At 48.6% G+C, this 25,998-nt stretch overlaps 1 long non-coding RNA gene across 1 annotated transcript; it reads right to left on the bottom strand.

Moving 5' to 3' along the window:
* Positions 1-17,040: 17,040 nt before the first annotated feature.
* LOC120695875 lies at positions 17,041-18,905 on the bottom strand. The gene is made up of 3 exons (XR_005683933.1): positions 18,538-18,905; positions 18,236-18,411; positions 17,041-17,945 (listed from the first exon to the last, which is right to left on the bottom strand). It is a non-coding gene; the product is annotated as an uncharacterized LOC120695875 (long non-coding RNA).
* Between the last annotated feature and the right edge of the window lie 7,093 nt (positions 18,906-25,998).

Genomic DNA, 25,998 nt, shown 5'->3' with positions numbered 1-25,998 from the left:
GAGCATTGTCAAATTCTTTGTGATCCTTGTGAGATTCGCTTCATATTTTTAAGATCAAGATCACGTACACTCCATGTACTCAACCACTCATATGCTGACTTCTACACTGGAAGTTACGCAAGTATATGCCTTCCATCCATAAAAATGCTCCATTCCTTTTTTGACAGAACTCTTTATATTCATCATGTAGAAAGATTTGGGCTATGTAAAAAAAGAAGAAAAAAATATAAATGTCCGTGCCCAAAAAGCATGAGAAGAAAAAAAAAGAAGAAAGAAAAATGAAAGACAGCTCATATCTCAGCAAAAGATAAAAGGGAGAGTTCTGCAAAAGGGAGATGCGAGTTCCAGCCACAAAAATTCCACACACATGCACATCTTGATCTGATTGTATGATTTGCTTTCTCTATTGGATCTAGTCTTTGATTTTGCAACATGTACGGCCCGAGTATGCTACCTCTTCATTCCCTACCCTGAACTCCACAAAAAGCCATATTAGAGATAGGGAGAAAGGAGGCAATATAATGCTTTGGTGAGGAATCATACACATTGAGCGATTTGAGAGAATCATTTGAGGAGTGAAGTTATTTTTTGTTCAAAAGATCCAAGTTGTTTAGCAGGAGGAGTAAAGTCGATTCGTCTCTTTGCGCTGGCTATCAGTAAAGCATCAGCTATCAGAAGAGCAGCATCAGAAGAGCCGAGGCGCTGAGTCCATCATGCAGATTGAGGCGTCGACTATACAAAGTTTCAAAGCATTCATAATTTGAAACTAGGGGGCATGTGTTATCGCCATAAATTAATAGGGTTAATTAATGGCCCGCGAGCAAGTTGGGCTTAAAGCAGGAATTAAAGAAGGCTTGTGAATCGGCTCCTGCGTGAGTGTTTGGGCCATGTGGGCTATGTATCTTTAGATTTAGTTCAGTTTGAGTTAGAGATAGACTCCGATATGGACACGTTAGTTTAGATTGTTGTCCAAGTCTCCGGACTATAAATATGTACTCTATGACATTTGTCAAAGGAGAACGTCATCACGTTTCGCAAACAACAACTCTCGGCGCACCGCCACCGCAAATTCTAGAGTTTCATCCAAGTAAGAGCTATGCTGCCCTGATCGCTTCTTGCGATCAGGGCAGCGTTGTTCTTGCTTTTACCTTGGTAGTACTCGTACTGAAACATTTTTTATGGCGAGTAGTGCTAGTTATCCTGATATTCGTAGCATGATTTTTAGTAGATTCAGCGTGCTTTTGTTGCTTATCATCTACGAATATCATGTCATCTCTGTGCGATTATATTTTAATCTTATACTAATTCTCGTTGCATGGAATTAGTCGCGTAGAGATGACACTCTGCTTCTATTTTATCTAGTAGATCTAATCTGTTATGGTTTGTTCTTATACTTAAGAATTGGCGTAATATCTGCTAGTTTAGGCCTTGCAAACGGGTTGGACGATCTGGCGACGTATTAGATGCTTTGCCTTGATCTTAATAGGGATTGATCCGGGAATCAGCTTTCGCTTGTTCTTAGGCCTCTTTTTTGGTTAAGGTTCGGTTATCTTTTGCGTTCGTTAGGCCTAACTACGTGTAGGATGTTCCGATCTAGCAGTGAAGCTTTTACCGTCGTGGGTTAGATTAGCTAGATTTAATTGAAGCAGTTTTTGTAGTTATTTGCTTTATCCATTACCATCTGGATATGCATATCCAATCTGACACCGGGACTCGATCGGCTCTTTAAAGCTGATGCAAGAGTCGTCCCGGGGAGCCGACCACGGCTCGGACTAATGTTTACACGTGTCTGTGCTTGTAGGCAAATCGTCGAAAGTACGTTCGCACCTTCCTGATCAGGTATAGGTCAGGTGGCACGCCCTGCGTCTTAGAAAGCCGCGGCGTGTGCCAGGATTGCGGGCCGTTGACGAGGGAGCAGTGCCTGCCTGCGCCCCGGTGTAACATCCCGAAAACTCACCAAATTAAATCATGCGCTAAAGAAGTTTTTATCGTCGAGCTCGACTTAAACCTTGAACCCTAACTTCCCGGAAACCCTCCTGCTCCAATCTCCCAATCCCCGGAGATCTGACCCGACACCCGATTTCAATCCACGTCTCATCTCCTTCCTATCCAACGCGACGCGTCGTGACCGGCCGCCGCGAATCCCGCCCCCTCCTTTCCCTCTCTCCTCCGGCCGCGTGCCCCACCTCCCGCGTCCCGCGTGGCCGACCGCAGCCGCGGTCGCCGCTGGCGCGCACCGCCCCTCCCCCTTCTTTTCCTTTCTCTCTCTCTCTCCCTTTTCTCCCCATTTTCTTTTTCTTTATTTCTTCCTCCTATTTTCCTTTTTCCTTCACCCTTTTCTTTTTCCCTTCCTTCTCTCCTTCCTCCCTTCCTTCCCCGACGCGCGAGCCTACCCCGAGCCGCTTCCGGTGCGCGCACCTCCCCTCTCCTCCCTAAGCGCGCCCAGACCACCGCCCCGGCCCCTTGCCCCGCCCGCGCGCCCATGCCCCCGACCTGCCCTGCGCCCACGACCGCTCGGCCAGCACGCGCGCACACCAGCGCTCGCCGCGCCACGGCGCACACCGGCCCACCCGCGCGCGCGGCCGTGCCACGCCACGCCGCCGCCCGCTCAGCCCGCGCGCGCTCCCAGCCTGCGCACCGCCCCTGCCCGCGACGCCGCCACTTCCCACGCACGCCCACGCGTGCGCACCCGCGCAAGCACGCGCACGCACCGCGCCACGGCGCACCGAGCTACCACGACACGGGCTCCCCGCGCCGTGCCGTGGCCGCCTGGCCACGCTTGTGCGCGCCCGCGCCCGGCCGACCCCACACCCGCCTCCCTAGCTCGCGTGCCGCGCCGCTCGCCGCGCAAGCCGCTGATTCGCGCACGCGGTCGCCGCCCCGCCCAGCGCCGCCGCGCGCGCAGCAACCGCCCTCGCCGCCGGCCGCCCAGTGCCGCCGCCCCACGACAAGCATAGCACCCCTGGGGCCCTCCACGTGCACGCACACCGCGCCGCTGCCCGAGCCGTCTTTTCGCCCCGGCCTCGCCGCCCGCGCCGCCGCCGCGTCGCGACGCCGGGCGCCATTAAAGCGCCCCGCGCCGCTCGCCGGCCTCCTCACCGACCCACACCACCCCACCGCCTCGCGCACGCTATAAAGGAGCCCCAGCGCCGCCCCTCCGCTCCACAACCGCCTCCGCCGTAGCGTGCCTCCTCCCAGTGCCACCGCCGCCGCCATAGCTTCCCAGCACACCGACCGCCGCGGAGCCGCCTCCTCGCGCTGCCTCTGCCCTGGGTAAGGGGTGCCACTGGACCTCCTCACCTCCCTCCTCCCATTGGCCGCCACCGAGTCCCACCGCGGCGCCACCATGGCCGCCGCCGCTTGCTAACCGCCCGCCGCCCTGGAACCCGCCCTGCGGGCCTCCTTTCCCAAAATCGAAGGGGGGAAACGAATCCTAGAACCGCCCTTCCCCTTTTCCCCTCACCCCCGGCCGCCGCCGTGGTCCACGGCGGCCAAATCGGCCGCCGCCGGCGCACGGGGACGCCTCCCCTGTTTCCTAGCGTGGGAGGGAGGAAGGGGATGGCGATTATGCCAAAAACCCCTCCCCTTTTCCTTTATTTCTTAAAGAAACATTCCACTCTTTTGCCTTTTTGCAGAAACACCCCCACCTTTAGTGTATTTGCAAATAAACCCTCTTCCAGTATAACTTAACCTCAAATATACCCCTGACCTCTCCAGAATAACCCAAAAGCTTCCAAAAATTACAAACAGACCCCTGCCTACTTAAGATTATTTGCAACCAGGCCCCTGGCCCCTTAACTAACCCACGAACCCTTATAAAACCTATTATTTCATGCGCCTAAACAACTCCGATTGACCCCAAACTTTACCATGTCACTTCTATTATAGTTTCGGGCCGCGCTATTACCAAACCACTCAAAGATGTCACTTCTATCTCCATATTTTATGTGATTCCGATTCGAGCTCAACGATAGATCTTGTATTGATTGGATGTTTGTTGTGTGTGCTGTAGACCGCGGTGTGAACGAAGGAGAGCCCGCTAACGAGCAGTACTGCGAGCAAGAGAGCGAGGACCAGTTCCGCGACCCCGAGCCCGAAGGACAGGACTTTCCCGAAGGCCTCGAAGACGGCAAGTTCAATCCCATCCTTTGATGCATGTTTCTGTCCTAGTTTTTATAAACACAACCCAATGGCCTGTTTTATAAATTGCATATGTTTTATTTGCAAGAAAACACGGTTGGATAGCCACCCCTTGATTTGTGATGACCATTTCCTTGACCACCTAGATTAATGTCTGATTTTGTTTGGACGTTAATCGATATTAGAATGCTTAGGACTTTACTCATAATACTATTTGATTTATAAAGAAAATGTGTGCGTGTGGGAAGGGATAAAGTGTGGATTTTTCGAAAGATGAGTATGGGCGAGATGGACGGCATTTCTGTGCGATTTGCCGATTGGTGTGCTTATGCCTGTGTGGCAGGGCAAAGAAGGGAGTTATCCATCTTGTCGCGTCTAAGGACCGAGTTGGTGTGTCATCTCACCTAACTCCATTATCGTGCAAACCACTCGGCCGTTGAATGGGCAACGGCGTAGCATAAATCCCACTAGTTGGTGTGGTAGCCATCAGGAGAGCTGAGAGCAACGGGTGACTAAGGAAAAGGGATAAGCCCCGAGTGACTTATGCCCGGTTATACCTAAGTGAACGGTCGATGACCCCTTGGTACATCCCGTGATGGCTAGTCAGGCTTAGCTATGGTGGGTAATGGCTATGTTGGGATCTACACCGACACGACGGTGTTCGAGTTGTGGTATCCTACTTGTGGGTAAAGTTGCACACCTCTGCAGAGTTAAGAATCTATTCGAATAGTCCGTGCCCACGGTATTGGGCGAGTTATGGTGTGGTCACATAACTAGTGTTTCCTTGGGATGGGCTGGTGTGAGTTGTTTTGGAAATGGGTCCGGCAGTGGTGCCGTGTGCTACGACGGACGGGGAGTCCGGTAGCAGTTTAAAATTTGGAAACTCCGTGTTACTTCTGAAATTGATTTTCATAAAGGCTTTCTCTAAAATAAACCCCTGCATGAAATATCGTTTTTCCGCAAATTAAACCGTAACCTTATCCTTGTTTTACCTATGCATATTATTTTGATATAAACCCCCTCCGTGGGTGTGATTGGACTTGCTGAGTACGTCTGTACTCACCCCACTCTTACTTTTACAGAAGAAGATCCAGACTTCGTGCCAGACGACGCCGAGTAGGGTTACCGTTCTACACCCAACCTTGCCTGTGGAACCGGCCCTGTTGAGATGTCTCCGCTGTCGCAGTACTCTGAGCCCGTAGTAGACCCTATGTGGTTCGCGGTCTGGTGTTATGTTGTAGCCTGGTTAATAATTATCATTATCTGTATCGAGTGCCCGCCAAGGTTTGTAAGGTTTTGAACCATCTGATGTAATAAATGTGGCATCAGCCTCCTGGGACTGATGTTTTGTATCATATTTAAGTCTTCTCTGATGAGGGGACGCTTCAGGTGGTATCAGAGCCGTAGGTTGGCCGTAGGACGTGACCCTAGAAGCGAAACCCATTTTCAGGACCTTTCACCTTAGGACTTTTCTATCCTTAATCCTTTCCTCACACAAACACTTACCTTTGGTTCTTGACCTGTTCCAGATGGCTGACAATGGATGGATCGGCGGAATCTGTTTCGCAGAGCCCGGCCTTCCTAAGTTGTTGATACTCAGCCTGGAACGCATTGGAGTTGTGGATCCGCCAGAGTTTCTTTACCGGGAATACGACTCCAAGGGCACTCTTCGGTGTGACCTGATGATCTTCATAGCAAGAAGCACCCGCTATCCTGATGTGGACCCTTGGTTCATCTCCACCACTGGATTCCGTTTCCCGGATACCTATCGGAAAGCCGCCCGTAAAGCCCTGCGACGGCTCCGAGTGATCTACAAGCATCACCTTCAGCGGACTCCTATGGGATTTTTCCCGCCGACTGAAGGAAGAGGACGCACATGGATTGCCAGGATGAGAGGACTTGGAAGAGAAGAGGAAGACCTAGAAGACACGGTCTCCCATCTATCCATCTATCTCACCGGCCTGGATGAGCTCTATCGCGAGCAAGCAGCACAACTGAAACAGCAGGTCCACAGAGCAGAAAAAGCAACCCAGGAGATGGAGGAACAACGGTCGAGGACTTTCCACGCCGAGTATTCCCTGGCTGCTCTCCAAGTCCAAATGGATGAAAAAGAGGCAGAATTGGAGGAGCAGCGGACAAGGGCCACACGTGCCGAGAACTCGCTGGCCGCTCTCCAAGCTCAGTTGCGGAGGTACGAAGCTCGCTGGGGAATAGGTGGATGGATAGAGGAAGACGAAGAAGAGGAAGAACCCATGGAAACCCATTGGGACGTTGGCACTCAGACTGAAGAAGAAGAACCCGAAGAAACCCACTGGGATAAAGGAACTCAGACCGAGGATGATGTGATGGATCAGCACCTTCCACTGAAGAAGCGCTCCTTTAGAATTGAGGAAGAATCCCCATGATAGGAGTAGTCTCTAAGCTAGAACCTTTGCTCTAATGATCATGTACCCATGAAGTTGTACCCCATCGTGATGCCATAAATAAAAACCATCTACCCCTTTTGTGTACCGCAAATATTCGCGCAAGATATTCACTCTATCTTTATTTTCAGATGGCTGAGGAAGGATGGACCCAGGGCGACTGTCAAGCTGCACCTGGCTTCCCCAGCCTGTTGATCAACGCCCTGGAAAGCCTTGGCGTTACAGAACGCCCAAGGTACTACAGCAGAGAGTACGAGCATCATGGCACTCTCCGCTGCAGGGTGATCATTGTCATCGCCAGAAGTGAGCGCCACCCCAACATCTAGTCGTGGCGAGTGACCGCTACGGGATTCAGGCACCAAGACACCTATCCCTTGGCTGTCAGAAAGGCACTCCGGTACCTATGCCGGATTTTCGAAGAACACCTAGCACCCACGCCAATGAGGTTCTTTCCGCCGGCCATCAGGACCCCTGTTTGGGAAGCCCGCATGAGAAGCCTGGAACGGCGCCGCCATGAAGTAGACCCTTTGTACCAAGTGGCTAACTATCTGGCCGCTTTGGACCAACTCTTCGATGAGCAGGCCCACCTGCTGAGGGAGCAGACCAATCGTGCCGAGCAAGCTGAACTCGCGGTGAGGCTCCAACAGGTCCGAGCAGCCCAAGCCGAGGCAAGAGCCGCAGCCGCGATCAGCAGTGAAGCAGTGGCACAGGAGAGCCTCAGACAGGCCCGAGACCGGCGCATGCAAGAATGGACCAGGAGTGGGACCCCAGTTCCGGCCATCGGAGAAGACCATGTTCTACTTGGGACGCCCGTCATAGGATGGGGAACGCTCTTTGGAAGCCCTCGAGCTCCACCCGAGAACCCCGAAGGGTCTACTGCTGTCAGAGAAAGAGAAGTTGCTGCTCAGCCCCAAGAGAACGGGAACCCGGAAGACGACGAGCCGTTTGTTTCCCCGGAAGCTCGTACCACCCCAGAAGAAGACTCGCCCCGCGAGTAGAGTGTCCAACCCTACCCTGTTGTTGTACCCTTCTAGCCCTTTCGGTTTAAGTTGTACCCTTAGTTTGAACCTGTACCCGGACGTGTAGTACGCGTTCTAGTCATGTTCCCGTGTTGTACCCTACCTCGCTTTAGTAAAAGTTGCTTGTTTGCCTTGTTGTGTGCTTGTTGTGTGTGTGCCTTTCGGCAGAAGGTTAATTCTGCCTTTTTCAAAAATACGAATTAAATAACTTAAACATCACCTAATCCCAATCTCACAAAAACCCTACCAAATCTGCAGATGGTTTCCCGAAGCGTCACGAGGGCCTCCCGTGTCAGGGACCCTGCCGCCGCTGATGCAGGAGTACGCCTTAACGGGCAAAACCATCCTCAGGAAGAACAAGAAGTGAGTCAGGGCAGGGGAGAAAATCAGGATGCACAGCTACCACCACCACCACCCTTCGTGGACCTGGCACAAGTGATCCATAACCAGACTCTCATACTGGAGACACTGGCCAATGCTCTAATGAACAGGCAGCCATGAGAGCAGACCTTCAACGACAAGCTTACAGCTTTTCTGAGGGCTAAGCCACCTACTTTTGCCGGATCCAGCAACCCCTTGGATGCAGATGATTGGCTCCGCGTAATCCAGAGGAAGCTCGAGCCGTTTGGGTGCCAGGATCGAGATAAAGTCCTCCTGGCAGCACATCAACTCACCGGGACTGCCTTAGCCTGGTGGGAAAATTACTGCGCTGCTGCCAGAGATGCCTCCGCCATCACCTGGAATGAATTCGTGAGAGAGTTCCGCCGCTATCACATCCCCTCAGCTACCATGAAGCGCAAGGCAGATGAATTCCGCGCACTTCAGCAGGGGAATATGACGGTAGAGGAATATACACACCAGTTTATGGAATTGGCTCGCTATGCACCAGAAGAGGTGAACGACGATGAGAAGAAGCAGGATATGTTCAAGAAGGGACTAAATCCAGAACTCAGGACCCTGCTCACCCCTCAAATCTATCCTGACTTCAACACCTTGATGAACAAGGCAATCCTCACTGAGAAGGCCAAGAGTGATGAAAGAAAGGATAACAAGCGCAAGTTCCTGGAGAGTAAGGCCCGCCAGCAGGATCGTTCCCAGAAGGCCAGAAGTTTCAGCTACAATGCACCAAGGACCCAAGCCCCAATGCAGTACAGAACCCAGTCCCAAGCAACAGGACCACGGGCCCCTAACACACAGCTCAGAAGCCAGAACACCATGAGGGCCCCACAGAGTAATGCGAGCCAAGTCACCAACAACAACAGCAATGTGAGGGCCTGTTTCAACTGCCGTGAGACGGGTCACTTCATTGCCGACTGCCCTTATGCCAAGAACAAGCCAGCCACTTCAGCTTTCTCCAACACAGTGAACGGACCCAAGCCAGTGCTGACCGGAGCCAACCGAGTGCCCCTCCGTGGCAACACCAACAACAACAGCAACCAGCAGAGGCAACCCCAGCAGACTTTTGGACGAGCTCGCGTCAACCACATCGACGCGCAGGAAGCTCAAGGAGCTCAGGGCGTAGTACTCGGTGAGTACCTTGTCAGCTCAACTCTTGCAACAGTACTGTTTGACTCTGGAGCATCACACTCATTTATATCCTCGAGTTTTGTGGAGAAACATAAAATACCTACAGTACTACTAAAAACACCCCTATTAACCCGGACGCCCGGAGGAGACATCAGGTGTCAACTGGGTTGTCTACGGGTAAGGATCAATTTAAGTGGGGTAGAGTTTTTAGCAGATCTAGTAGTACTTAAGTCAGAAGGGATAGATGTGATCCTTGGAATGGATTGGCTGAGTAAACACAACGGCCTCATAGGTTGTACGGATAAGGTAGTACATCTAACAAACCCCGAGGGAGTCCGAGTGACCTGCCATACCCGGGATAGTGGAGCAAACCCGATGGTGTTTAGCATGGAAGCTAAGTCCCTGGAAGAAGTCCCAGTAGTGAATGAGTACCCCGATGTCTTTCCCGAAGAACTTCCCGGTATGCCACCAGATAGGGACATAGAATTTGTCATTGATCTTGTTCCTGGAACGGCCCCCATAGCCAAGAGACCTTATAGGATGGCAGCCTCCGAGTTGGCAGAGTTAAAGAAACAACTAGAGGAGTTACAACGGATTGGCTTCATCAGGCCAAGTTCGTCGCCTTGGGGAGCCCCGGTTCTGTTTGTCAAAAAGAAGGATGGAAGTATGAGGTTGTGCATTGATTACCGGGCACTGAACGAAGTTACTATCAAGAACAAGTATCCTCTCCCCAGGATCGATGACCTTTTCGACCAGTTAAAAGGAGCCAAATACTTTTCCAAGATTGACCTGAGGTCCGGTTATTTTCAGCTCAAGATCAGGGAGAACGACATCCCGAAAACAGCTTTTGTCACCCGGTATGGTCAGTTTGAGTTTACGGTGATGTCTTTTGGACTGACAAATGCACCTGCCTATTTCATGAACCTCATGAACAAAGTGTTTATGGACGAGTTAGATAAGTTTGTCGTAGTCTTCATTGACGACATACTTATTTACTCGAAGAGTATTCAGGAGCACGAGCAACACCTGAGGGTAGTTCTGGAAAAATTGAGAGTGCATAGGCTATACGCCAAATTTAGCAAGTGTGAGTTCTGGCTGGAGAAAGTAGCTTTCCTTGGTCACATTCTGACCGCAGAAGGAGTAGCAGTGGATCCCGAGAAGGTCGAAGCAGTCTCCAACTGGCAGCAACCAACCAATGTCAGTGAGATCAGGAGTTTTCTCGGATTAGCTGGGTATTATCGGAGATTCATTGAGGGATTTTCTAAAATAGCCCGGCCCATGACAGAGCTGCTCAAGAAAGAGAAGAAGTTCACCTGGACGGAGTCATGTGAAAGAAGTTTCCAGGAGTTGAAGCGAAGATTGACGACAGCCCCAGTGCTAACCCTGCCGGATATTCATCGGGATTTTGTCATCTATTGTGATGCGTCCCGACAAGGATTGGGTTGTGTGCTGATGCAAGATGGGAAAGTCGTTGCATATGCTTCCCGTCAGCTCAGGACCCATGAGCAAAACTACCCAACTCATGATTTGGAACTTGCAGCCGTAGTGCACGCACTTAAGATTTGGAGGCATTATTTAATTGGAAATAAGTGCGAAATCTTTACCGATCATAAAAGTCTGAAGTATATCTTCACCCAACCGGACTTAAACCTGAGGCAGAGAAGATGGCTAGAATTAGTCAAGGATTATAATTTGGAAATTCATTACCACCTGGGAAAGGCAAATGTAGTAGCTGATGCCTTGAGTCGGAAATCCTATGGGCCCAAGAATGACCATTTACAAGAGGAAATGGCGCGATTAAACGTGCACATTGTCCCTCGAGGCTCCAGCCAAGTGCTGAACGTTCAATCCACTCTAGAAGAACGAATCAGGAAAGCCCAGAGAGCGGACAAGGGACTGATGGAAATCCGGAAGCAAACCGGAGAAAATAAGGCACCAGACTTTAGAGTGGACAATAGGGGAACATTGTGGTACAAAGATAGAATTTGTGTGCCCCAGAAGGGAGATTTCAGGCAAATAATCATGGATGAAGCCCACAACTCAGCCTACTCTATTCACTCAGGATCCACCAAGATGTATATGGACTTAAAACAGAAATATTGGTGGAATGGGATGAAGGCAGATATTGCACGATTTGTCGCCCATTGCGATACTTGCCAGAGAATCAAAGCTGAACACCAGAAGCCGGCAGGATTGTTGCAGCCCCTACCCATTCCAGTTTGGAAATGGGATGAAATAGGGATGGATTTTGTGGTAGGACTGCCCAGGACCCAGAAAGGACACGATTCCATATGGGTAATAGTGGACCGACTCACTAAAGCGGCTCACTTCATACCCGTACGTACCAACTATGGCGGAGAGAAGCTAGCCAAGCTTTATGTGGAAAATATAGTAAAGTTGCATGGTGTGCCTAGTCGAATCGTCTCAGATAGAGGGACCCAGTTCACCTCTAGATTTTGGAAAAACTTGCATAAAGCCATGGGCACCAAGCTAGACTTTAGTTCCGCTTATCACCCGCAGACAGATGGTCAGACAGAAAGGGTGAATCAGATTATGGAAGACATGTTGAGAGCATGTGTTCTCACCTACGGCAAAGATTGGGAACAGAGTTTACCCTATGCCGAGTTCTCATACAACAACGGGTATCAAGCAAGCTTGGGCATGTCGCCGTTCGAGGCTCTCTACGGAAGGAAATGCAGGACCCCTCTGATGTGGTCAGAAGTTGGAGAACGTGCTTTAGTCGGGCCCGCCCTCATAAAGGAAGCAGAAGAAAGAGTAGCCGAGATCAGAGAGAAGCTGAAAGCAGCCCAGTCCCGACAGAAGAGTTACGCTGACAAGAAAAGGCGGGAAATAAGTTTCAGTCCAGGGGATTTTGTGTATCTCAAGGTATCACCCATTCGAGGAACCCGAAGATTTCAGGTACAAGGAAAATTAGCCCCTCGGTACATTGGACCATACCGAGTTCTGAAGAAAGTTGGAGCAGTAGCATACCGTTTGGAACTGCCAGAAGAAATGTCAGATATACATCCAGTGTTCCACGTCTCACAGCTAAGGAGGTGTTTGAAAGTACCCGAGGCAGAGCACGTGCCAGTAGAAACGATAGATCTACAGCCAGACCTACGATATCAAGAAGTACCGGTCAAGATTCTCGACACGGTCACCAGAAGGACCAGAAACTCTGAAGTACGGATATGCAGAGTCCAGTGGAGCAGACACGGAGTAGAAGAAGCAACATGGGAACGCGAAGACGCTCTGAAGAAGGAATTTCCCCACTTGTTTAGGAATCAGCCGAATCTCGAGGACGAGATTCATTTTAAGTGGGGTAGGTTTGTAACATCCCGAAAACTCACCAAATTAAATCATGCGCTAAAGAAGTTTTTATCGTCGAGCTCGACTTAAACCTTGAACCCTAACTTCCCGGAAACCCTCCTGCTCCAATCTCCCAATCCCCGGAGATCTGACCCGACACCCGATTTCAATCCACGTCTCATCTCCTTCCTATCCAACGCGACGCGTCGTGACCGGCCGCCGCGAATCCCGCCCCCTCCTTTCCCTCTCTCCTCCGGCCGCGTGCCCCACCTCCCGCGTCCCGCGTGGCCGACCGCAGCCGCGGTCGCCGCTGGCGCGCACCGCCCCTCCCCCTTCTTTTCCTTTCTCTCTCTCTCTCCCTTTTCTCCCCATTTTCTTTTTCTTTATTTCTTCCTCCTATTTTCCTTTTTCCTTCACCCTTTTCTTTTTCCCTTCCTTCTCTCCTTCCTCCCTTCCTTCCCCGACGCGCGAGCCTGCCCCGAGCCGCTTCCGGTGCGCGCACCTCCCCTCTCCTCCCTAAGCGCGCCCAGACCACCGCCCCGGCCCCTTGCCCCGCCCGCGCGCCCATGCCCCCGACCTGCCCTGCGCCCACGACCGCTCGGCCAGCACGCGCGCACACCAGCGCTCGCCGCGCCACGGCGCACACCGGCCCGCCCGCGCGCGCGGCCGTGCCACGCCACGCCGCCGCCCGCTCAGCCCGCGCGCGCTCCCAGCCTGCGCACCGCCCCTGCCCGCGACGCCGCCACTTCCCACGCACGCCCACGCGTGCGCACCCGCGCAAGCACGCGCACGCACCGCGCCACGGCGCACCGAGCTACCACGACACGGGCTCCCCGCGCCGTGCCGTGGCCGCCTGGCCACGTTTGTGCGCGCCCGGCCGACCCCACACCCGCCTCCCTAGCTCGCGTGCCGCGCCGCTCGCCGCGCAAGCCGCTGATTCGCGCACGCGGTCGCCGCCCCGCCCAGCGCCGCCCGCGCGCGCAGCAACCGCCCTCGCCGCCGGCCGCCCAGTGCCGCCGCCCCACGACAAGCATAGCACCCCTGGGGCCCTCCACGTGCACGCACACCGCGCCGCTGCCCGAGCCGTCTTTTCGCCCCGGCCTCGCCGCCCGCGCCGCCGCCGCGTCGCGACGCCGGGCGCCATTAAAGCGCCCCGCGCCGCTCGCCGGCCTCCTCACCGACCCACACCACCCCACCGCCTCGCGCGCGCTATAAAGGAGCCCCAGTGCCGCCCCTCCGCTCCACAACCGCCTCCGCCGTAGCGTGCCTCCTCCCAGTGCCACCGCCGCCGCCATAGCTTCCCAGCACACCGACCGCCGCGGAGCCGCCTCCTCGCGCTGCCTCTGCCCTGGGTAAGGGGTGCCACTGGACCTCCTCACCTCCCTCCTCCCATTGGCCGCCACCGAGTCCCACCGCGGCGCCACCATGGCCGCCGCCGCTTGCTAACCGCCCGCCGCCCTGGAACCCGCCCTGCGGGCCTCCTTTCCCAAAATCGAAGGGGGGAAACGAATCCTAGAACCGCCCTTCCCCTTTTCCCCTCACCCCCGGCCGCCGCCGTTGTCCACGGCGGCCAAATCGGCCGCCGCCGGCGCACGGGGACGCCTCCCCTATTTCCCAGCGTGGGAGGGAGGAAGGGGATGGCGATTATGCCAAAAACCCCTCCCCTTTTCCTTTATTTCTTAAAGAAACATTCCACTCTTTTGCCTTTTTGCAGAAACACCCCCACCTTTAGTGTATTTGCAAATAAACCCTCTTCCAGTATAACTTAACCTCAAATATACCCCTGACCTCTCCAGAATAACCCAAAAGCTTCCAAAAATTACAAACAGACCCCTGCCTACTTAAGATTATTTGCAACCAGGCCCCTGGCCCCTTAACTAACCCACGAACCCTTATAAAACCTATTATTTCATGCGCCTAAACAACTCCGATTGACCCCAAACTTTACCATGTCACTTCTATTATAGTTTCGGGCCGCGCTATTACCAAACCACTCAAAGATGTCACTTCTATCTCCATATTTTATGTGATTCCGATTCGAGCTCAACGATAGATCTTGTATTGATTGGATGTTTGTTGTGTGTGCTGTAGACCGCGGTGTGAACGAAGGAGAGCCCGCTAACGAGCAGTACTGCGAGCAAGAGAGCGAGGACCAGTTCCGCGACCCCGAGCCCGAAGGACAGGACTTTCCCGAAGGCCTCGAAGACGGCAAGTTCAATCCCATCCTTTGATGCATGTTTCTGTCCTAGTTTTTATAAACACAACCCAATGGCCTGTTTTATAAATTGCATATGTTTTATTTGCATGAAAACACGGTTGGATAGCCACCCTTTGATTTGTGATGACCATTTCCTTGACCACCTAGATTAATGTCTGATTTTGTTTGGACGTTAATCGATATTAGAATGCTTAGGACTTTACTCATAATACTATTTGATTTATAAAGAAAATGTGTGCGTGTGGGAAGGGATAAAGTGTGGATTTTTCGAAAGATGAGTATGGGCGAGATGGACGGCATTTCTGTGCGATTTGCCGATTGGTGTGCTTATGCCTGTGTGGCAGGGCAAAGAAGGGAGTTATCCATCTTGTCGCGTCTAAGGACCGAGTTGGTGTGTCATCTCACCTAACTCCATTATCGTGCAAACCACTCGGCCGTTGAATGGGCAACGGCGTAGCATAAATCCCACTAGTTGGTGTGGTAGCCATCAGGAGAGCTGAGAGCAACGGGTGACTAAGGAAAAGGGATAAGCCCCGAGTGACTTATGCCCGGTTATACCTAAGTGAACGGTCGATGACCCCTTGGTACATCCCGTGATGGCTAGTCAGGCTTAGCTATGGTGGGTAATGGCTATGTTGGGATCTACACCGACACGACGGTGTTCGAGTTGTGGTATCCTACTTGTGGGTAAAGTTGCACACCTCTGCAGAGTTAAGAATCTATTCGAATAGTCCGTGCCCACGGTATTGGGCGAGTTATGGTGTGGTCACATAACTAGTGTTTCCTTGGGATGGGCTGGTGTGAGTTGTTTTGGAAATGGGTCCGGCAGTGGTGCCGTGTGCTACGACGGACGGGGAGTCCGGTAGCAGTTTAAAATTTGGAAACTCCGTGTTACTTCTGAAATTGATTTTCATAAAGGCTTTCTCTAAAATAAACCCCTGCATGAAATATCGTTTTTCCGCAAATTAAACCGTAACCTTATCCTTGTTTTACCTATGCATATTATTTTGATATAAACCCCCTCCGTGGGTGTGATTGGACTTGCTGAGTACGTCTGTACTCACCCCACTCTTACTTTTACAGAAGAAGATCCAGACTTCGTGCCAGACGATGCCGAGTAGGGTTACCGTTCTACACCCAACCTTGCCTGTGGAACCGGCCCTGTTGAGATGTCTCCGCTGTCGCAGTACTCTGAGCCCGTAGTAGACCCTATGTGGTTCGCGGTCTGGTGTTATGTTGTAGCCTGGTTAATAATTATCATTATCTGTATCGAGTGCCCGCCAAGGTTTGTAAGGTTTTGAACCATCTGATGTAATAAATGTGGCATCAGCCTCCTGGGACTGATGTTTTGTATCATATTTAAGTCTTCTCTGATGAGGGGACGCTTCACCCGGCGACCTCCCGGCTCTTCGTGTTGCCTGTCGCTACTCGCCAGTCGGTTTTGACCAACAACAGGTATGCAAGGTACCTTTTGTCGCCATATTTCTTATGGAGTGATACCAACTCTCAGTACATGTGGAATTCATTATACCACTCAAGGGCATAAAAGTCAGTTAGAGAAACAAACACAAAGACAAGGAAAATTTTGTTGAAGCATATGAATGAAATTAGAGAAGACTAACCATCGGGAAACCAAATTCACATCTTCACAATAAGCATAATCTGCCCCTAGTGTGTGTGTGTGTATATATATATACATATATATATACATATACATACATACACATATATATACATATATACATATATACACATATATATACACATATATATATATACACATATATATATATACATATATACACATATATATATATACACATATACATATATATACATATATATATACATATTTACATATATATATACATATATATATACATATTTACATATATATATACACATATAGATATATATACACATATATATGTATATACATATATACACATATATATATACATATATACATATATATATACATACATATATACATATATATATATAGGGCAGCACTATTTAGTCCCCGGGTTCCAAATAGGCATTTGGTCCCCAGCGTCCAATCTCCACCGAGGAGAACGAGCCCCGGAGCCGTCCGAGTCATGTCGCACCCCTGGTTTTCCTCCCCTCGTGGTTTTCCTGTCGCTGCAGTTTCCATTTTTTTTCTTTTTCCCGACCTGGGGTCGTGGGAATCGCTACTGTTTCCGTTTTTTTTCTTCTTTTTTCCGACCTGGGTCGTGGGGGTCGTGGCTGGTTGCCTTTTACAACCGGATCCAAAGGCTTGCAAACTTGTTTGATTTGGTACCTTTATCTGCTCGTTGAAAGGAATTTTTAATACCGTACTACATAATCACTTATTTATTTGAATTGAGTTGTGACAAGTCTTTTTTACTATCATTCATTGCAGTTGAGCTCGGAAAAGCTAGCAATTTACATTCTCACCTTGTTGTCGTAACAACCAGTATCTGTTTCATTCATCAATGGCTGGTTTGTCTCTACCATGTATAAAAAGCTAAAATTTCCAACTTGAGTACAATTAGGGCGAAACCAGATCATTTCAGTGGTCATCAAAGCTAGCATTTTGCAGTTTGAACACACAGATTTTGTCAACACAATTCACATGTTAGGATCACAAAGATCGAATCTTCACACACTAGAGCGACGCGGCACAAGGCTAGCTCCACATGCAACATGACGGTCGCTCGGCAGCTTGAACTTGCCATCCCAGAGCTCGAAAATCTCATGCAGCCAGCATGGTCACAGGTGATGCCAGTGTCGTTGCAGAGGAACACCATGGTCAGCATCACCAAGTTCAGCGGTCAAAAATTCATACACAAAAATTGAAGACGTGATATAGAAAGCCATGAACTTGGTGGAGAGAAGTATCATTGAAAACGAGTATGCAACCATTTATTATGATTTCATCATATGTATACTGAGATGACTTTGGAATTGACTATATAATTATTCTTCCCCCTGCAGTTAGCAGATTAAAATCAAGCACACCTAGAATTCTGATTGTAATCTGACCATGAACATGCTACAATTTCGTTCCATATAAACCAAAAAAAAACTAACCAGTGAACTCAGCTAGAACTGATACTGCATATTCTGAAAAATTAATGCACATAAAGGCTGGTAAATACATATTGTGCTTAGCAGGCTTTTGTTGTTTAGAAAGTACATAGCATAAAGAGTTGCGAAAAGGTGCTGGGTGCTTTGTAGAAATCAGTAATTGTAGAAGAAACTACCTATGTGAGCAATCATGAAGAGCAGATGGATGAGGATGCTTTGATGGCAAGCGCTTGTGATCTGCAAAAAAAAAATACAAAAAAAGTGAGAAGAGGATAAATAACATTGATGAAACTATTAGCTAGAACCAGGAAGCATAACTAATAAATATTCAGATCAGAGTAAAGTGGAAATTTTGAGAATAGGATGGAGATCTCTGGGATTTGTCAAAGATCACAGGCAAATAGAATTTATAGATGTGACTACACAAAAAAGAAATTGATTTTATACTACAATCTCTAACGGAACTAAAATAGGAATCAACGCCATGTCCAGACAGGTGAAGCAAAGATAACAAACGGGAAGACAACCTGGGGAACTGGATGCCATCTTTGGTTGTGGGAGAAAGCATCGATACAGCCAGACAGTGGGGATCAGCTGCTCCCTAGGCCTACTACGCCTGATCCATCATTAGGCCTACTACGCCTGATCCAAGAGGAGTCAGTGCCGGTGAGGCGGTGAGAATAGGTGCAAAATCAGCCAGCAACTGCAAGATCCACGTCCAAGGAAAGCAAGAATGGTTATCAACATAAATTAAGCAGTCACAACGTCTGCACACAAGGAGTTCACCGAGAAGGTAATAAAAAAAGAACGAAAAAGGAGATGGAAAAACCTCCAGCCTCCGTGGATCCCAGCTCGACAGCCAGGGGCACTCCACCATGGCCCGCCGCTTCCATGGACTAAGGAGGGAGCAGGACGCTGGTAGCATGGATGACGACGAGGTGCCAACGAATCGGTCCCGTGGTGCGCCGATGGACGGGATCCGCAACCGGAACGACACCATCCGTGTGGACCGTGCTGCGCTACTTCCGCAGTTACGGGCCTTGGCTGTGTGGGATCCTGCTCCGGCGAGGCTGGTGAGGCCGCTGGCGCCTGGTTGAGGAGCGGCGCCGACGAAGGTGGTGGGTCGAGGAGTAGTGCCGGCGGCGGGTGGTATGGAGCAGGCGAGCGGACGAGTTTGGGGTAACCGAAAAGAACGTGCTATCGTGGGTGGAGTGGGGGAGCTGACGAGATGTGATTGTGCTCGGGCCTCGGCACTGGAAACTGGGCCGGGCATCGGCGTGGAAAAAACTGGGCCTGGCCTGGGAGCCTGAGCGTGAGCGGACAGGGGCCTGGAGCCTGCGGACGCGGACGCGGTGCTGCTGGGTACTGAATAAGTATTCGGTACCCGGGTACCATATAGCAATACTATATACTCCCTCCGTATCCTAATTAGATGACGTTTAGGACATGAGTTAGCATACCAAGGAGTGATTGATTAGGGGTGATTTTTCCATGTTTGCCCTTATTAAATATGGTGTTGGGTGCACCCTGAGCATAAAACACACGCTGCTCGATTGGTCATGGAAGCTGGTCCCGAGGTGCGGGCTCGCCGGTTCGAGTACTAGTGGCCCCGTTTTATTTTGTTTATCATGTTTTTGCATGGGCGTGCATGCGCGTGCATGCAGGCGCGTTGCTTTCGTTCGAGCGGGACACATGCATGCGCGTTGGTTTGGTTTCGGCCGTGCATGCGCGTTGGTTTCGGCCAGGGACACCGGACACATGCAGGCGCATTGCTTTCGTTCGGGCGGGACGCGATGGCGCGCGGGCGTGCATGCGCGTTGGTTTCGGCCAGGGACACCGGACACATGCAGGCGCGTTGCTTTCGTTCGGGCGGGACGCGATGGCGCGCGGACGTGCATGCGTGTTGTTTTGGGCCGGGGACACGGGACGCATGCTGGCGCGTTGGTAATTTGCAATTCATGGAAGCAATTCAAATTGGTCACACATGTTTCAATGTTTTTTTGAACAACAAATTTTCTCATTCATTCATTTGTTGCACAATTGTTTTGTAGGCTTTTATGGAGTACTCGCCACACCTTGCAAACCGGATGTTTCTAACACTACAAGGTGTCTTCATGGAAGCAATGAAAGTGAAAGGTTGCAACAAGTTTCAGATTCCTCACATGAAAAAAGAAACTCTAGAAAGAGAAGATCGGCTACCATCTTGTATCCCTTGTGATCCATCAGTGCTGCATGAAGCCGAGGAATGTCTTGCCGAGGAGTAGTCATTCTTGCTGCATGAAACAATTTAATTAGTAGGCATTCTTGTAACAGTTTAGCATTTATCTAGAACATGCTTCTTACCGATGCATTGGCGTCGTTCGGCAGCAAGCCCTTGTACTGCTCCTTGAAAATCTCGTAGTCCACCTTGATGCGCCCGAGCATGGCGCCGATGGAGTAGTCCGCGTGGACGAGACCACAGCTAGGGCATGGATGGAACCGCGAGTGTGCACGGTTCCATGCTTCGCGATCCTCATGAACGAGACCACAGCGACGGCATACAAACGCCCCCGGCGACAAGGAATCCGGCACCACCTCCATGGAGTCCGGCTGCAAGGAATCCGGCACCACCTCCATGGAGTCCGGCAGCAAGGAATCCAGCAACTCCGGCGTGATGCCCTCGTCCGGCGCCTGCGAGTCCAGCGTCATGCCGTCCGCGGCGACCTCCTGCGAATCCGGCACCACCTCCATGGAGTCCGGCGGGGGATCCAGCAACTCCGGCATGATGCCCTCGTCCGGCTCCTGTGAGTCCAGCGCCACGCCATCCGCCGCGACCTCCTGCGAATCCGGCACCATGCCGTCCGCGGCGAGCACCACGATAACCTCATCCGGCTCTTGTGAATCCTGTGCGACGGAGAGCAGCGGGTCGGAGTCGTCCACGGACAGCAGCGGGTCGACGACGTCCTCCGCGGCGACCTCCTCTGACTCCTGCCCGATGTCCTCCGTGACGAGCGCCTCCGACTCCACGGCGACCAGCACCCGAGCGCCGCCGGTCTCCATAGCAACGAAACGAGATGAAGAAGTCGTGCGCGTGAGCCAGGCCGGTGATGAGCCAGGCGTGCGCGTGAGCTCCAACTCGTCCGCCTCCATGGAGTCCAGCGCCAAGTCCGGCGCATCCATGGCTTCGCGAGCGCTAGGGTCCATCGACCAGCAAGCGAGGAGCGCGGGTGGTTCGTGCAGCGGCCAGCGGCGGCGAGGGAGACGAGCGGCGGGCGATGGCGAGGGAGACGAGAAGAGGCGAGGTGCGCAGCACACGATTAAACAACGGAGTTAATGCGAAGCGGCGCGTGCGGCGTTGAGCCAAGCAGCGCGTGCGGCGATCGAAGAGGCATGCAGGGGCAAAGACGTCAGTTTTGGCTGGCGATGGGAGGAACGACATCTATTGTGCAACTGCACCCATCGCCCAAAACGACATCTATTCACGATACGGAGGGAGTATATATATATACATATATACATACATACATATATACATATACATATATACATATATATATACATATACATATATATATACATATACATATACATATATATATGTATATATATATGTATATATATGTATATATGTATATATATGTTGTATATATATATGTATATGTATATATATATGTATATATGTATATGTATATATGTATGTATGTATGTATGTATGTATGTATGTATGTATGTATGTATGTATGTATGTATGTATGTATGTATGTATGTATGTATGTATGTATGTATATATGTATGTATGTATATATGTATGTATATATATATATGTATATATGTATATATATATATATATATATTTATATATATATGATCCACACCATTTTTGAATTGCGTCCTGCAAAGTAAATTATGGGATTCAAGGTTTCAAATCCCATAACTATGAAAAGAAAACTAAGAATCTGAAAGTTTTTTTTCTTCATACATAGTCCAATTCCATTCATTAAAAAAACAATGCACTCAGTTCAAAGATTCATATTTAAAACCAAGACATGCTTGATAAGAAAAATGGACATCATAGAGAGAAATGGAGGGAATGATGGAGACTAGAATTTAGAACATTGACAATGAAGTCATGGACAGAGCTAGCGAGTTTGGAAGAAACTCTGCAGAACCCATCTATACATGTACATCCTAAGAGAAAAAAGTATGAGTTTATATCAAGTATAAGATACAAAACTTACCCGACTAATTAAATGTTTACATAGTCAAAATATTACGTAATTAGAATTAAATTTGATAGTAGTTATGTATGAACCTACATTAAGTTCATATGCACTATATAAGTTACAATGCTACTAATATGATAGAGGGACAGAAAAATTCAAAGTATAGAAATATACAGTTGTGATAAAATACAACTATGAAGGTAGAGTGAGCATGGATGGAAGTAGCAGAATACACAAATAATGTGTATAATTGAATAAAAATTACACTAATCTTGTTCAAGAAAAATCACACCACTTGTATCATAGAAAAATTAGTTGACTATGATAGTAACTAAGCACATAACTTCTGACAGTTATTTTTTACAAGGCCGAATGGGTCAAATAACCAAAAAAGAACACATATTTACAGTACAGCTTGACCGACCAAGATAGCCATCGCACAAAAATGCTAAGAAATTAAACAGGCTATAGATGGCATACAAGCACAACACAAAATGAGGGCAGGATTGGACCGACAGAGATATCTACCATAGAATTCTATAAGCTAGTATGCTTAAGATGGAATTATCTGCTGAGGCATTCAGAACCACAAGACTCTTGTAAATCTGCATAAAAATCATCATCTAGATGGTGTACACATAATGAAATCAAATCATAATAATCCTTTATAGTGATGACATCTATAGCTAGCTACAGCCACAATGATTCGGTCAACTGACCACAAAATAAGAAAAGAAATATATTGCTACATCAGGGTGTGATTAAATTAAAATTTTCAGAGATACTTTGATCACAAGGGAAAAGCTCACATCAAGTATGATTTGTACCAGCTAGCAAGATACAGTAAAAATGGAAATCTAGTCAACTATAAACTGGACAAAGAAAAATTCGATGAGGAATACCCATATCGACCAGAAGTTCTATTGTAGGTAACACTTAAACAAAAAAAATTATGCTACAATTTTATTGAAATTATATAAGTAGTAGTTGTGTAATATTTATGTATGCTGTTTGAATTTTTAAATTGAAAAATAAGTTTTGAGTAAACAACACAACAGTGGTCTCTATGATACAACATCAATTTTATAAAAGAGACAACAATCTAATAATATGATTCTTGACAAATGAGTAGAGATAAGTGAAATATCAGCTTTTAGTCCTATATAAACTCAATGTTCTTATGGCGTCGCCTAGGTGACAAGGCGCTCCCCTATTTTGGCCCGCCTAGGCGTTTTAGCCCGCCTAGGCGTCGCCTTAGCCCGCCTAGGCGGCTAGGCGGTGGTGACTCACCACAACTCGCCTTAACGCCATAAGAACATTGTATAAACTTAAAATGAGAAACGAGGATGCTCATCATATATATCAACAAAGGGAACTCAACATGTTTGTTGACTATGAAATGTGTACCTTGGACTTGGAGTTGATGAGTGGGTTGGTGCCTCTATCGCAATGAAAGAGATAGGCTTTTGGTGCACCTCAACCGGCAACCTGCTTTCGGACTTGACAAAATAATTCATAGACATAAAGTCCAGTAAATAAATAAAATTTACAAAGGAATAATTATAAATTCAACCAATAACATGCTTTTGGTGTACCTCAACCTGCAAAGCAGAATTCCAAAGAATCGCCATATAAGAACAAAAAAAGAGAAACAAATACTTAGTCGATTATACATCACAGTATAATGTGCTATGAACTAGTAACTAGAGAAATGGATTACTTAAAAAGAGAATGGGTCGTCTGGTAGGGGTTTAGATAAATTATCATTAAGGAATTAAAGAATACACAATAAGTTCTAAAATTTAAGTACTTCAACGGATCGGAAACTTAAAAGTTATAATTAACCTCTTTCAAAAGTGAAGCACTGGTAGTAAAATATAACAAAAAATTGTGTCAGTCTAGTAAAAGTGAGCATTGCAATATTAAGGTCTTTCCACCATAGGAGTCAAGACTCCAACATAGTAGAGGCACGAAAATTATGCAATGACACTACAATATTCATTATCAAGTTACTGCAAACAAACATCACTTGTCTTATTTGGCAATGCACGTATCAGTCTTGGTCAAACTGAAAAAAAAATATACCAAAGGCGCAATGCAATTATATTGAAAATTACATAAACAATAAAAGTGTAATATTTATATGTAAAACTTGTAAGTTTTTAGATGGAAACTATAACTAATTCATGAAACACGAAAACCAGAGGAAGTTTTGAGTAAAAATGATGTTAGAAAATTATCATATACAAGATTTTTCATTTTTCTGAGCTCAAAAGTACATTATATTACTCGGTACAACCAAGTTGAATAAAAAACTCGATCAACAGGGAAGGACGCTCCCACTGACCTTGAATAGAGCTGCTGCTAAATCTCTGAACATTGTACAAAATTGTAATCTCGGCACAAGCTGAATAGAGCATGCAAAACATGCTAGTTGCTAAAGTGTAACTGCCTTTCTAGCAGCCTTGTCTTAGCTAGAGGTGCTAGTTAATACACACAAATTTTAGATATTTTTTAGAAACAATAAAACGTAGGTAAGAGAAACAACAAAACTCTATTGAGTAAAAGGTGTCAGGTTATTAGTTCCACACTCATGGCATGGACAAATAATAGACTTTTCCATACCGCAAAGGTCATTGCCATCTGTTGGACAAAATTATACTTTTGAAAATAAATATCGACGCTTTGACTTACACCTGTCCAAAATGAATTGTCCCAGCATGTTCAAGGCACAATATTTGCAGTCTTCGATTCAAAGTCAGGAAAACTGGATTGCGACCATAGTATATTAATTATTGATAGTAGTGTAGACTTCCTTTGCTGGGGCATCTAGAACCTGCACAAATCAGACAACCCCAAATTACCATCACAAACTAGAAGGCCCAGAACAAGGGATTCATTCAAAAAAGATATTGTGAAATAAGGGACAAGATAGATAAACTTGTGAAAACACGCACCTACCAACTTAAATCCTTTACATTATAATTGAAAATGACAAAAAAAACAAATTCACAACAAATTATATTTGAAAATGTGTATACAGGAAAATAAACCATAAACAATACAAAAGGTCATGAACACCAATAAACCACAAGGCACCGGATAAATGATCAATGATCATGCTACAGCGGAAGATCTAAAATCCTAATCATAGGCTACTCAGATATGCGTGCCCCAGATCAATCTGACACTATTGGATCCACCCTTCATCAGATCAAGTTGTATCATCACAAAATGGAACGCGGGTCAGCAGCGGGGACAAATGGAGGGCGCCCTTACATCGATGGAGGAGCCAGTGTTGAGGACACGCTAACCGCAAACAGCTACTCTGTCTCAAACTCTCGTCCATACATTGGGTGCTTAATTACCTGATCTTCTCGGTCTCTCACGGCAGGGTGGCGAGGCGCTGCCTGAGCTGCAGCGGACAAGACAAAAGCGGCTGAGTGATTCATGAGTTACCCCTGGACGGGGATGGGCAGTGCTGCGGCGGCAGCTGCGGGCGTGGGGGCAGCGAGTGAGGCTTCATAGAGACAGGAAGAGGAGCGGAGAAGAGAGGAGACAGGTTGGCATGCCGACATGGCCGGGAGATCGCCGGAGGTGAAGTCTAGATCTAGGTTTAGACACGATGTTTGCTACGGCTCCGGGAGAGTGAGGATGGGTTGGGGCGATAGTGATGTTTGCCGGGCCGGTGAGGTAAACAGGTAGGTGGACAAGACAAACGGACCCGACAACATCTAAACGGGCAACAAGAAACTCGCATGCGGACCCGACAACACAAATTACACACTGAATCATCACAGACATTCAGCCTTGATCGGATGGCTTATAGCGTCGATTGATGGATATACATATTCTCAACCGATTGACAAGGAGCAAATCGTATTCTGTATAGATTCACTACTACAGAAAGGATCATTGATCCTTTATATTTGTCACAGCTGGTATTGGACCAAGGACTAATAGACATTAGTCCCGATTCCAACCCCTAGGGGACCAAAGGGCCCTTTAATCCTGATTGTAGCCACCAATCGGAACTAAAAATCTATCTTTAGTCCCGGTTGGTGGCTCCAACTGGGATTAAAAGGCCC

Source organism: Panicum virgatum, chromosome 1K, assembly GCF_016808335.1.
Source record: "Panicum virgatum strain AP13 chromosome 1K, P.virgatum_v5, whole genome shotgun sequence".
Lineage (NCBI taxonomy): Eukaryota > Viridiplantae > Streptophyta > Magnoliopsida > Poales > Poaceae > Panicum > Panicum virgatum.
The sequence above is the reverse complement of the archived record's forward strand: the minus strand, read 5'-3'. Positions and strand labels throughout refer to the sequence as shown.